The sequence below is a fragment of the Pinus tabuliformis genome, chromosome 1_1, assembly GCF_031772625.1.
Source record: "Pinus tabuliformis cultivar Carrire ecotype Pingquan chromosome 1_1, CPIR1, whole genome shotgun sequence".
Lineage (NCBI taxonomy): Eukaryota > Viridiplantae > Streptophyta > Pinopsida > Pinales > Pinaceae > Pinus > Pinus tabuliformis.
In genome coordinates, this window is record NC_142297.1 from 959,061,823 (window position 1) to 959,075,448 (window position 13,626).

Below are 13,626 nucleotides of genomic sequence, written 5' to 3' on the forward strand. Positions count from 1 at the left end.
TCAGATTTGACTGCATAAAATTACAACATTATTTCTCTCTCCTTTGACCGAACTATTTTGGGTTGTCTTTGACCTCCTGTTTAGGTCGAGTTTGAATTGGGTTGACCACATTGCATTAAGGACGTGTTGTTGTTATTTTGACCAACACTGACTTTCTGGTTAGGGTTGAAGTTTGACTATAGTTGACTACAGATTTGAAAAGGTTGTTTTGGGTAAGTAAATTTGATATTTGTATCTCTCTCTCTACTGAACTATTGAATAATAATAAGAATATTTGATCAAAGGGTTTTCCCCACATTGGGGTTTTTCCCTGGCATCTGCTAAATCTTATGTCCTCTTGTCTTGGCTTGTCTTCTACACTTGTTTTAATTGCATTTACTATCAATGTGATTAACTTAATCTGATTGCTACTGGAAATAATTGGAAATTGTAATTGGGTTGATAAGGAACATTGAAGTAAATTGTGCTAAAGCATAGAACATACCATTGTTATCTAAAATTAACATGGTATCAGAGCTCAAGTGAATACAAAGCCCAAGCAAGAGTGAAGAAAAGAAATCACTAAGGGAAGTTGTTGGACTAAAACTTGGAACTAGTCCCAATGACGACAACATCTTACTTCAAATCTGAGGACAAGCTTAAGGACAAATCCAACTATCATGAATGGAAGATGTCTCTAGATTTGACCTTGGAAGAAAATCATTCCATGGACTATGTCAAAGGAAGGGTAGTGGAGCCTCCTTAAAATGCATTCGCAGATGCACAAACAAAGTACAAGAAAGGTGAGGTTAAAGCTAAGAAAATTATTGTTGATTCTATTCACAATCCTTTGGTTACCTATATTTCTGATTTGGAAACATCTAAGGAAATGTATGACAAGCTGGATGGGATGTTCAAAGTAAATAATAAAAATCAAGTTCTCTTTTTCAAGAAAAAGTTGAAAGACATCAAAATGGATAGAGGAGAATCCATTCAATCCTACTTCATAAGGATTACCAAAATCAAGAATGATCTCCTATCTATTGGAGAAGTCATTCATTATAGGGAGCTCACTCTTATTGCGCTTGGAGGCCTTACAAGAGAATTGGATGTGTTTAACACTACCACCCTCAACAATGGAAAGATTCCTAGATTTGATGAGTTATTGGCTAGATGTACTCAAGAAGAAATAAGGATGAAGGAAAGAGACAAGCCTTCACCTAGAAAGAAACCTACCACCTTCTCCGTTCATGGTAAGAGGAAGAACAATGCAGGTCCAAGAAGATAAGGTCAAGGGTTCAAGTCGGGATTCAAAGAAGAAAAGGAAGATGCTTCAATTGTAACAAGTTTGGCCACTTTGCTAGAAAGTGTCCTCACAAGAAGGATACTCCAAGAGATGACGACAACAATAAAAAAAATTACGAAGGCAATGGAAATCAAAGGAACAAAAGGTTCAACAACAAAGGAAAGAGGAATGCTCTCGCTACTCGAAATGGAAATGGTCGTCCTCCCAAGAAGTCGAGAAAATCTAGGTATGAAGGAGTTAATGTTGCAGAAAAGAAAAAAGAATTTTATCTTTTTTTCTACCCTCACCGCCGCCTCTCCTTCATTGAAATTGGATCATTGGTTTATTGATAGTGGTGCCTCAAGGCACTTCACTGGATACAAAAAATCTCTCTCAAACTTGATTGAAAAGAAGACAAATATGGAGATTATACTTGGGGATAATGCCACTTATATCATGAAAGGAATTGGGACTGTTACTCTTCACTTAAATCAAGGTCAAACCCTTCATTTACAAGAAGTGGTGTATGTACCTGATCTGAAAAAGAACCTGGTCTCTATTTCTATGATGGAAGATAAAGGTTTCAAGGTGACATTCATTGATGGGAAGGTTCGTTTTTGGAAAAGAAACCAAAGATATTCATTCACTCTTAGATTCATGGTTGAAGGTCTCTATCAGGTTGGAGGAATTTCGTTATGAGAAATGACTTGCAATACTTCTCTTCAATCCAAATTATGGCACTGAAGATTTGCTTACCTTCATTACAAATCCTTACCTAGTGTAAGGAAGATGGTCACAGGTATTCTTGAAGTCAACTTATATCATGAAGGTGTATGTCAGGGTCGTGCAACTGGAAAAAAATACAAGGGGACCATTCCCCTCAAGTCAAAGTCAAACTACCGATATTCTTCAATTAGTTCATTCTGATCTATCAGGTATGTTTCTCGTGACATCTTTGGGTGGATATTTGTACTATGCAATTTTTTTGGATGACTTCTCTCGCAAAACGTGGATCTATTTCTTGAAGAAGAAGGATGAGGTGTTCAAATGGTTCTTCTCTTTCAAAGCCTTGGTCGAGAATCAAACAGGGATGAAGATCAAAATATTGAGGACCGATAATGGGACCAAATATGACTCAAATGAATTCAATGACTATTGTAGAAAATATGGCGTTAAGAGGGAGGCCACTATTACATATACTCCTAAACAAAATGGTGTTTCCGAAAGGAAGAATCGAACTATCATAGAAGCCAACCCTACCATGCTTCATGACCAAGGTCTACCGAAGTTCTTATGGGGAGAAGTTGTCAACGTTGTTGTGTATGCTCAAAATAGATGCCCACATCAAACATTGGACTTCAAGACACCCAAAGAAGTTTTCACTGGTAAGAAACATGATGTTTCTCATTTTAGAATTTTTGGTTGTCTTGTATATTTTCATGTGCCAAAAGAGAAAAGAAACAAGCTATATGCATCTGGGAAGAAAGAAACGTTTGTGGGCTACAGTGAACTTCGAAGGCATATAGAATCTATGTGCATGGTCAAATGGAAGTGGAAATAATTCATGATGTCACTTTCGATGAAGATTTTTCCCTTAGGAAAGTCTAATATCTTCCTATCCCTAGGAAAGATAATGATGAAGATGATGCATGAAAGCAGGATGAACCTTTGTCTAATGACCCGATGCCCGATGTGGAAGGTCTAATGGATCCCATTGATCCACCTCCTAGTGAGCCCTCTATTTCAATAAAAAGATCATTATGGCTCAAAGATACTCTTGAAGATGTCGAGAGACATATTGCACCAAGGGGGACATTTCGTGAAAGCAAGAAGTTGAACAGGTACTAAGGGTACTTAGTTGCCATGAGTACCATTATACTATATGATCCATGTACATTCAAAGAAGTCATGAAACACCAAGTTTGGAAGGATGTGATGAACGAGGAATATGAGCCGATCATGAAGAATGATGTATGGGATGTGGTTCCTAGACCCAAGGACAAGTAAGTGGTCACTTCAAAATGGTTCTACAAGATCAAACATGGAGTTGATGGAAGTGTTGAAAAGTTCAATGCCAATTTCATTGCTCGAGGCTTCTCTCAAAAGGAAGGAGTAGACTATGATGGGATATTTTCACTGGCTACCCAATATACCATTGTTTGTTTGATCATAGCCCTTGCTGCCTCGCAAGATTGGAGCCTACACTAGATGGATGTCAAAACTACTTTCTTGCATGGCCCGCTTAAAGAGGAAGTCTATGTAGAACAACCCGAGGCGTTCGAAGTTCAATATCATAAGACACATGTATGTAGGTTGAAGAAAGCCCTCTATGGGTTGAAGAAAGCCCCTAGGGCTTGGTATGAGAGGATTGATAGCTATCTTATGAAGTCAGGATTTACAAGGAGTGATGTTGACCCAAACCTATACTTCAAGGTTGAAAAGGATAGGCCTCTCATTTTGGTCCTTATGTGGATGATCTCTTTATGACAGGTGATGATTCTCTCATTCATCAATGCAAGAGGGAGTTGGAATTGGAGTTTGAGATGAAGGACCTATCACCGATGCACTAATTCCTAGGACTGGGGGTCTGGTAAAAGCCAGGTGATATTTTCCTTTCACAAGGAAAATACATTTTGAAGCTACTTGAGAGATGTGGGATGGTGGACTGCAAGTATGTATCTACTCCAATGGAACTCAACTTTAAGAAGCTATGTGGAAGTGTTGCTAGGCCTGAATTAGTGAACCCTTCCGAGTATCGTCAACTTATGGGGGGGCCTAATGTTCTTGGTGAACTCCTGTCTTGAAATATGCTTTGTTGTGAACAACTTGAGTCAATTTATGGTCAAACCTCAACACATTCATTGGATTGTTGCTAAGAATCTCTTGATATATCTCCGGTGCACAATCCACTATGGACTGAGATACATTGCTGAGAACTTGACGCCACATGGATTTTTAGATACTGATTGGGCTAGCAGTGTGGTGGATCGTAAGAGCACATCTAGGTGTTGCTTGTCTTTAGGGTTTGCTTCAATATCTTGGATGAGCAAGGAGCAGAAATCGGTTGCTTTGAGCACCGCCGAGGCCGAATACATTGTTGCAAGTATGGTCTGTTGTGAAGTTGTTTGGTTGAGGAAGCTCTTCAGTGAGATATTTGAGCACGTGCTAGATACCACCATGATATTCTGCGACAACCAGAGTGGGATTTGCCTATCAGAGAATCTTGTGTTCCACAACTACTCTAAGCACATTGATATCAAGTACCACTTTATCTGGGATATGTTACAACAGGGAGAAATAAGGCTCCAACACATCAGGACAAATGAGCAAGTCGCAAAAATTCTCACGAAGCCTTTGGGGAAGGTCAAATTCTTAACCTTCCAAGAGATACTTGGAGTCATGGAAAGACCCTCCTATGAGGGTCCTATATGAGTTGAACACTAAGCTATGGGAGCTCCTAGGGGCTTGGGGTACTTCTTGGAGCTATGAGAGACCATAGGGTGAGTGGTTCACCTTCCCCTAGTGGTGCGCTAGATACACGGTGAGTGGTTCACCTTCCCCTGTGATAAGCCATGATGGTTGACATGTGTGTACGGTGAGCGGTTCACCTTCCCCTACGATTTTCATATGCATAGGATTAGTGGTTCACCTTCTCCTATGGCATATGAGCGGGATGAGTGGTTCACCTTCTCTTGTCGATGCCCCATCACACATCCTACCCATAGAGTCCAGAACTCATGGGAAGTACCTCTCATATGGCCAATGAGTTGGGAAAAGTGGTTACGTACCATAGCATTATCGATGGACACATTATGTACTACCATACTCCCTATGACTAGGATGCATGGTGTTCAACAACTTGATTTGGGATTAAGAACTGACTTTTTTTAGTGGAGAGCGGTAAGGTCTTATAAATCACTCTCGATCACCTCTTCTTCATTATTACTTCATGGTTCAGAAAAGCAAAGCAGTGATGACAGAGATGGCACATGATGATAAGATGGCATGATGACATATGGATTGGCAGGTGGAATTCTCCCTAGTTGAGAGGGAGTGTTAAAATTAGCAACTAGGGCCAAATTCCACCTTAGGACAACTCATATGATGGAGATGATTATTACATTGGATTCCTCTTTTCGAGAGGTCCAATTTCGATATAAAGATCATCTCATTCGGACAAGAAGAAGTGGAATTTTGAATTTATTCTCTATCATGCACAAATTGTCAAGGTCGACCTCAGTCAAATGTAGTCTCAAGAAGCCCAATGGATGTTCTCCTCACCCTCAATGAATTGTATAAATAGGAGTGACCTCTCTCCTCATTTGGACACCACTCATCACATCACTCTTCTCTTGATTGGTTCGTACAACTTGGGCAACCTCTCTCTCTCTCAACCACGTGGCATAGAAGGAGGATGAAAATTTCAGAAGTGCAGGCCGAAATTTTAGAGAAACAAACCAGTGTTAACCAGTATTGACTAGGGCTCATTTGACCATCTTTGACTATGGTTTTCAGGGTAGAATTTTGATTTCTAGGCCGAGTTGCTGGGCACAAAAACCAAGGTGTTTTGGGCAGTTTGAATAGCGTTGACCTCATCATTGACTTCAGATTTGACCACATAAAATTACAGCAACATTTCTCTCTCCTTTGACCAAGTTTGACCAAACTGTTTTGCATTGAATTTGATCTCTTGTTAAGGCCGATTTTGACTTGGGTTGACCGAGCTACATTAAGGATGTGCCACTGCTATTTTGACCAGCATTGACTTTCTGGTTAGGGATGAAGTTTGACTATCGTTGACTGGGGATTTGACAGCCCTGTTTTGGGCAGGTAAATTTGATATTTGTACTCTCTTTCTCTATTGAACTATTGAATAATAATAAGAAGATTTTATCAAAAGGTTTTCCCCAGATTGGGGTTTTCCCTTGGCATCTACCAAATCTTGTGTCCTCTTGGCTTGGCTTGTCTTTTGCACTTGTTTTTATGTTCTATCTGCATTTACTGTTAAGGTGATTAAGCTAATGTGATTGCTACTGGAAATAATTGGAAATTGTCATTGGGCTTATAAGGAACATTGAAGTAAATTGTGTTAAGGCATAGAACATACCATTTTTATCTAAAATTAACAATGTCATTCCAGTTGGAGTTGGTAAACCAAGGCATTGGAGTGTCCTCTAGGTTGGAGCCCATAAACCAAGGGGTTGGAGCCTCCTTCAGTTGATGTTGAAAATCTTGGAAGTTGGAGCTTTTTATTGATATAAATTTGAAGATCTATATTAAGAAATGTTTGATGGTTTTTCTCCCATAAAACTCTCCACCTAAAATCGTCTCGTGTTGTGTTTTTGTTGTTATGCATGGTTAAATGATGTTGTCACTGATTCGATGTTGATTTATGTTTGATCTAATACTAATGTGAATTTAATGCTCTGAATATTAAAAATTAACTAATTAAAATAAAATATTGATTCACCCCCCTCTCAGAATTTCCAACAAGGGGATCAAGTGATTACATGTTTAAACAGTTAACATTAACTCTTTTTCAACATATGCCTTTATAAACACAAAAGGACCAGTTAGATAAGTGTAAGTTGAATGTTAATTTGACCAGGAACTGTTAAATTTATTTACAATAGAATGTAGATAGTCTAATTCAAAATAAGAACAATACACTTGTAATGGATGGAAGACATAGAAACTACAATTCGCACTACCATGTTATCGACAGAACCTCGCAACCTGTTTATATAAAATAATTACTATCAAGAGACGCTTTTCACACTATAGTTAAAACAAAGAATATTCTTGTTGTTCTAATTTTAAGAGATGTATAACAAAAGGAAATAAATGGAGGACCATTCATTGTTCAAAGGACAAGTTTTATCTTGATGTGCATGCCATTGGTTCCGGATTATGTTATCTAGACATGTAAATTGGTTGCATCCTTATCTAAGAAAATTTAATTAATGTTGAATGTAACAAAATTGAAATTACACCTAATAATCAATCAATCTTCTCTATTGAATATCTTTGCTTGCCAAATCCAATAGACCCTCTAATATCCCTAAGGAAAATTAACAGTGATAAATAAAGCATGCATAGCAAAAACACACATAAATTTTCACACAACACCCAGAAAACTCCAAAATTTGCGTCGAACTGAGTCATTTTATTATGATAAACAAGGGGTACAATATGAGATCAGAATGTATGCACCTTGGCTTGCCCAAGGAAAGCTAACAAGGCCTAGCGATGAAATCAATTGCTCAACCACTAGGAACTATCCCCCATAAAAGCTTTGTGTTGGCCCTAGAAAATTGTACTGCTGGCTACAAGAAATCGTTGTTAGGTCCTCCCCTGGTGCTTAGAAAAATCTAGGAAACTAACCTTGACCTCTCCACAAATAACCCACCAAAACCCAGAAAGGGTTTGGCCAAATGTCGACCTTCAAATTCGGCCCAATTTCCTCCCACTCCTCCAGCTATTGGGTATATTGACCCACCTGAAAATATCATTGTTTATGGTCCCCAAAATGGATGCAATACTTAGCAAATCCCCTCCCGGAATTACCCTACAAGTCTCAGCCCCCAATTCCTCCTCCCAAGCACCCACGTCTGGTACGAAGGCACCACTGTGCAGGCCCACGTAGTCCTTAGTGATGGTTGTTTGGTACAACAAACTCACACCAAATGGAGCCCAAAAAACACTCTAAATCTTCTACAAATGATGGCCATAGTTTGTCCTTGAAAGCCCAACAATTCCCCAATTCCACAATCAGCTCCTCCAAAGGCTGTGTATTCCCCTTCCAATGTCCCACCTACTGAAATAGATCCACAAATACGCCTGGCAAGCTCCCAGATCGAATCAAGTGTGATGTAGGTCACCTACTTGGGCTGGAACTCGAAGTTTACCGAAGGTAGGGTGATATTCTCGCTTGAGAATCTTGTGTGCTCAACAACACATCCAAACTTGGCTCTCAGCTCAAGCATGCTAGTCAAGTGTGAATGTCAAATGTTAAAAGAATGACCAAGTGATGAGTGCTCCTCCTATTTTATTCATTGGGCCTCCACTTTCCCCATGTGGGTCTCATCCATTGATTCCCTCTCTCTCTTCCCTCCATGCAAGCGTACTAGCCAAGGGGAGCATATTCCTCTTTGGGGTGGCCCCCACCATCCACTATCAAATCGATTTTGCCTTTTTTCCTATGTTGGAGCCTTCTTTCACCTCAAAATTGCAAGTGGGGCCCCTCAACCCACTTTTCCTAAGTTGTTATCCAAAAATTAACAAAATTGGTCAAAATTGATATTTCACTTAGCAACCTTGCTAAGTGGGAATATCACAGTCCTCCCCGCTAAGATGTTGCTTGTCCCCAAGCAACTACAAATCAAATGTTGTAATATCTTGTCTCCTTCCCAAGTATAATCCTCATCTGGAAGGTTCCTCCACCTGATCAGGAACTTCGTGATGACTCTGCTCCTCAATCTCCTCTCACTACTCTCCATAATAGCCTCAAGCTCCAAAACTAGATGCACATCATCATCTAGTGGGGGAAACTCCACAGTGGTTGTCACATGTTTTCCTAGTACCTTCTTGAGGCATGAAACATGGAATACATTATGCACCTTACTCCCAGGCGGAAGCTCTAAATCATATGCCACCTCTCCTACCCTCCTGGTCACATGGTATGGGCCATAAAAGGATGCTTGTAGCTTCTCAACCCCATTTTGTTTCAGCGTAGACTATCTATGAGGCTAAAGGCACAACAAGACTAGATCCCCCACCTCAAAGTGTCTCTAAACCCTGTGCATTTTTGAATACATCTTATGTTGGTTCTGGGTTGTCTTCAAAACATCTTTGAGAGCCTTAAGAATGTTCTGGCTCTCCTGTATCTAGTCTTTGGCCCTTGGGGCCCGGTTGTCTCCAAAAACAATGTCAACAAAAGATAAAGCATCATATCCATATAAAGCATGAAAGGGAGACATACTGAAGGACATGTGATGCATATTATTGTAGCAATACTCCCCCAAGAGTAGACATCTCGCTCATTCTTGTTGTTGCCCTGTCACATAGTTCCACAAATAACCCTCCAACCATTTATTAACAATCTCAATTTGCCTGTCGGTCTGGGGGTGGTAGATGGTGCTGGGTGTAAGCTTTGTGCCCACCAACCTGAAGATATCCTTCCAAAAATCCCCCATGAATCACTTGCCCCTGTCACTCACTATGGTCCTGGGAAGACCATGCAACCGGAAAACATCCCTGAAAAACAACTCTACAACCTAAGAAGTAGAGTACCTGGTAGGAATGGCGAAGAAATGGGAATACTTTGTAAATTTGTCCACCACCACATAGATGAAATCACAGCGCTATGCCATGGGAAGGTTAGTGATGAAGTCAATCGAGATGCTCTCCCACTTCCCCTCTAGAATAGGGAGTGGTTACAATAACCATGTGGGATGAGTCAACTCCCCCTTGTTCCTCTGGCAGCCCTTACACTCCTGTACATACCTCAACATGTCGCCTTTCAGGCCCTTCCATGTGAAGCACTCTCTAACGGTTTTGTAAGTCTTCAAGAACACTTACATGTGATGCCCTGACAAAGGTGAATCATGTGTTGCCTAGAGAATCCTCTCCCTCAACTGTGAACCCGGTACCAAGAAAATGTGCCCCTTGTAGTAAATAACATCTTCCATCACACGGTAGTGCTCAACCCCATAGGTACCCTCCAAGATCTCACACGTCTATTGATCCTTGGAGTACTCCACCAACAACTGTGCTTTTCAATCATGGAAAATGCTCATGAGGGAAAGTGTTGTGGTCCTCCCAGATAGGGCATCTGCCACCATGTTATGCTTTCCCTTGACATACTCTATGTCAAAATTGTAGGCCTAAATCCTGTTGACCCACTTTGTTGTCTGTCATTGAGGCCCTTCTGCACCAAGAAGTGGCGAAGATTGTTATGATCAGTCTTCACTCTAAACCTGTTGCCCACCAAGTACTGTTGAAATTTGGCCAAGGCATGCATAATGGCCAACATCTCCTTATCATAAATCGAGTACAACCTCTCATGTGGAAGGAGCTTCTGGCTCTCAAAAGCAATGGGATGTCCACCCTGTGATAGTACTACGCCCACGCCTTCACTCAACGCATCACACTCCAATGTGAACGGCTGGGTGAAATCAGGAAGTGCCAATACCGGGCAACTTCTCATCACCTCCTTGAGTTTCTCAAAGGTTTCATATGCCCTATCGGTCCATGTGAAGGCCCTCTTCTTGGTCAAATCAGTGAGGGGAGTTGCCAACTGTGAGAAGCCCTTCACAAACTTCCTGTAATAAGTGCATATGCCCACAAAACCCCTCAACTCGGTCACATTCTGAGGCACGGGCCAATCTTGGATGGCTCGAATCTTCTCCTCATGCACCCTTACGCCATCCTCCCCAATGATGTGCCCCAAATAGAGCATCTTTGTCAACCTGAACTCACACTTGGAAAACTTAGCATAGAACTATTGCCCCTCCAAGATCTTGAGCACTTCCTCCAGATGCTGCAAGTGCTCCTCCCATGTCCTGTTGTAGATCAATATATCATCGAAGAAAACAAGGACATAGCGCCTCAGCTGCCCACGGAATACGTGGTTCATGCAAGACTGAAATGTGGTCGGTGCATTGGTTAGCCCAAAGGGCATCACCAAAAACTCAAAATGCCCATAATGGCAGTGAAATGTTGTCTTAGGGATGTCCTACTCACGTACCCTGATCTGGTGATATCCCGAATGTAGGTCTATCTTAGAGAAGTACTTAGCTCCTCTAAGCTCATCCATCAACTCATCAATCCGAGGAATGGGATACCGATTCTTCAACGTCTTCTTATTAAGGGCCCGATAATCAATGCACATCCTCAGCGTGCCATCTTTCTTCTTCACCAGGACAACTGATGAAGCGAAAGGGCTAGAACTGGGCCTGATATGCCCCAATTCCAACAACTCATGAATGGCCCTCTCGATCTCATCCTAATAAGCCTTGGGATGTCAATACGAGGTCGTAATCATTGCCTGCACTCTTGGTTCGAGCTCAATCGTGTTCTCAAACCCCCTATGAGGTGATTGTCCCAGCAGAATGTCCCCAAACACTGTTAGGTACCTATCTAAAATGGCCTGCACATCTAGGTGTGGTGGTTGGGGCTTACCCCCTGCATCAGATATCCTCAACTCCACTACCCACTCTATATCACCATGTCTCAAATCAGCCTCCATCTTGTGCGTTGACATTGTCTGTGGAGGGTATGAGTGCATGCCTCTCAATAAAACCATCTTCCCGTCAGGCCCCATGAACTCCATCTCCAGCTTCTGCCAGTCAGTGGTAACGTGCCCAAGTGAGTACAACCACTGCACACCAAGCACTACGTTGGTGTTGGGAACATCAACCACAAAGAAGTGGTTCATCATAGAGTAGTTCCCCATCACTATTGTCATCCTGGGGACATATCTGGTGCACTACATGGTACAGTCTCCTGGTACCAAAACCGAGAATCCCTCAAAGGAATTTTTGTGTATGCCCCTCCTCTCCACCATCTGGGCATCTATGAAATTGTGGGTAGCCCCATTGTCCACTAGTATTAAAACATGTTGCCCCTGCACCATGCCCCTGATTATCACAGTGAGGTACTTCAACATTCCCCGAAGTGAAGCAATGACCCTTGCTGCAAGAAGGAAAGGAGCTCCCCCTGGTGGGCGTGGTGGACCTTTGCCTCCTCTTTCATCCATAGGTGGACCATCATCTCCAACATCTGCCTCCTGCTCCACATCATCCTCTAGCTTGTTGTCATAAAATACCTCAATGAAGTGGGCCTTGCCCTTGGTATATTGATGTCACGGTGCCCACGGCTTCTGGCAGGTGAAGCACAACTTCCTCCGTCAGAGGTCTCTCCTAGCCTCATCATCCAATTGGCCACGCCCCTGAATGTTTCGTTGTGGTGGGGGTCTAGTGCCTCTTCCCATTTGTTGGAATACAAGCCTAGTGGGCATTTCCACTCTAGCCCTACACAGAGCATCCTGCAAGTCACAGGCTCTACAAACTATGTCCCGCAAAGTGGTGGGTCGGTTGGACTTCACCAATCCCCTCAACAGCTCTATTAACCCCTCCAAAAACATGAAGACCCTACTGGCCTCTGATAAATCGGGTACTATCACTGACAATCTCATAAACTCTTAGATATAGGCCTCAACACTCCTAGTCTACTTGAGCCATGTCAACTCTTCAAAGTGCTCCTCCAAATCTCTCTTATCAAAAAGCTCCAATACCCTCCAAGTGAAATCCTTATAGGCCATAACGCCCGCATGTCCCATCATGGTCAACCCATGGAACCACCAATCACGAGCTTCCCCCTTTAAGTGAAATGTGGCAATTTTGATTGCCTCCCCCTCTGTCATCTGGTTGAGCTAGAAATAGACATCCAGCTTCTCAACCCATGCCCTGGCTGAGCTCTTGGGTGATCCATGAGTTGGGAGGAATAACCTCCCCATCGTGCCTTATAAATCAGTGCCATGTGTGTAGCTTCCTCCACTTCATCCCCTGCTCTTATTGTTTCCCTTAAGATGATAGAATTCCCTGAAGGGGATGGCCCCTTTGAAATCAGGCCCATAGGACTGATACTCCACAAAATAGTCACCCATGGGAATCTCCTCCTGCCCCCGCAGCCCTCTAGCATGTGATGCTATAAATGTGGGGATGGTTAACCTAGGTGGTGTGCTAGAAATAAGAGAGGCGTGAAATGGATTTGATACATGGTAGTGAGCCTTCACCCAAATGAATTTCTCCTTGAATCACCTTCCCCTTGTTGTTGCATTTTTTTTTTGCCTCAGTTCATCAATACCCCTAGACAAATCGTTGACGGCCTTCAAAATATGTCGAGAAAACTCCTCTTGTTTACTCACCTTATCTCCCTCACTATCCCCCATATCTGGTCTCTCAACCTCTGGCTCAACAAATACTGGATCAGGAGTAATTTGTAGTTGCCTTTCTCTGCTTCTATACCTTTGCCTCCTGTAAGTGATGTTCTGCTTATCCTCTGGTTTCATAAACTAATAGTTTCTCCCACGGATTGAGCCAAGACTGTGAGCTCCAATACCACTATAATATCCCTATGGAAAATAAACAACGATAAGCAAAGAATGCATAGCAAAAACACACATAAATTTTCACACAATATTAAACACCCAGAAAAATCCAAAATCTGCGCAGAACTGAGCCATTTTATTATGATAAACAAAGGGTACAATATGAGATTGGAATGTATGCACGTGGGCTTTCCCAAGGAAAGCTAACAAGACCCAGGTGATGAAATCAACTACTCAACGACTAGGAACT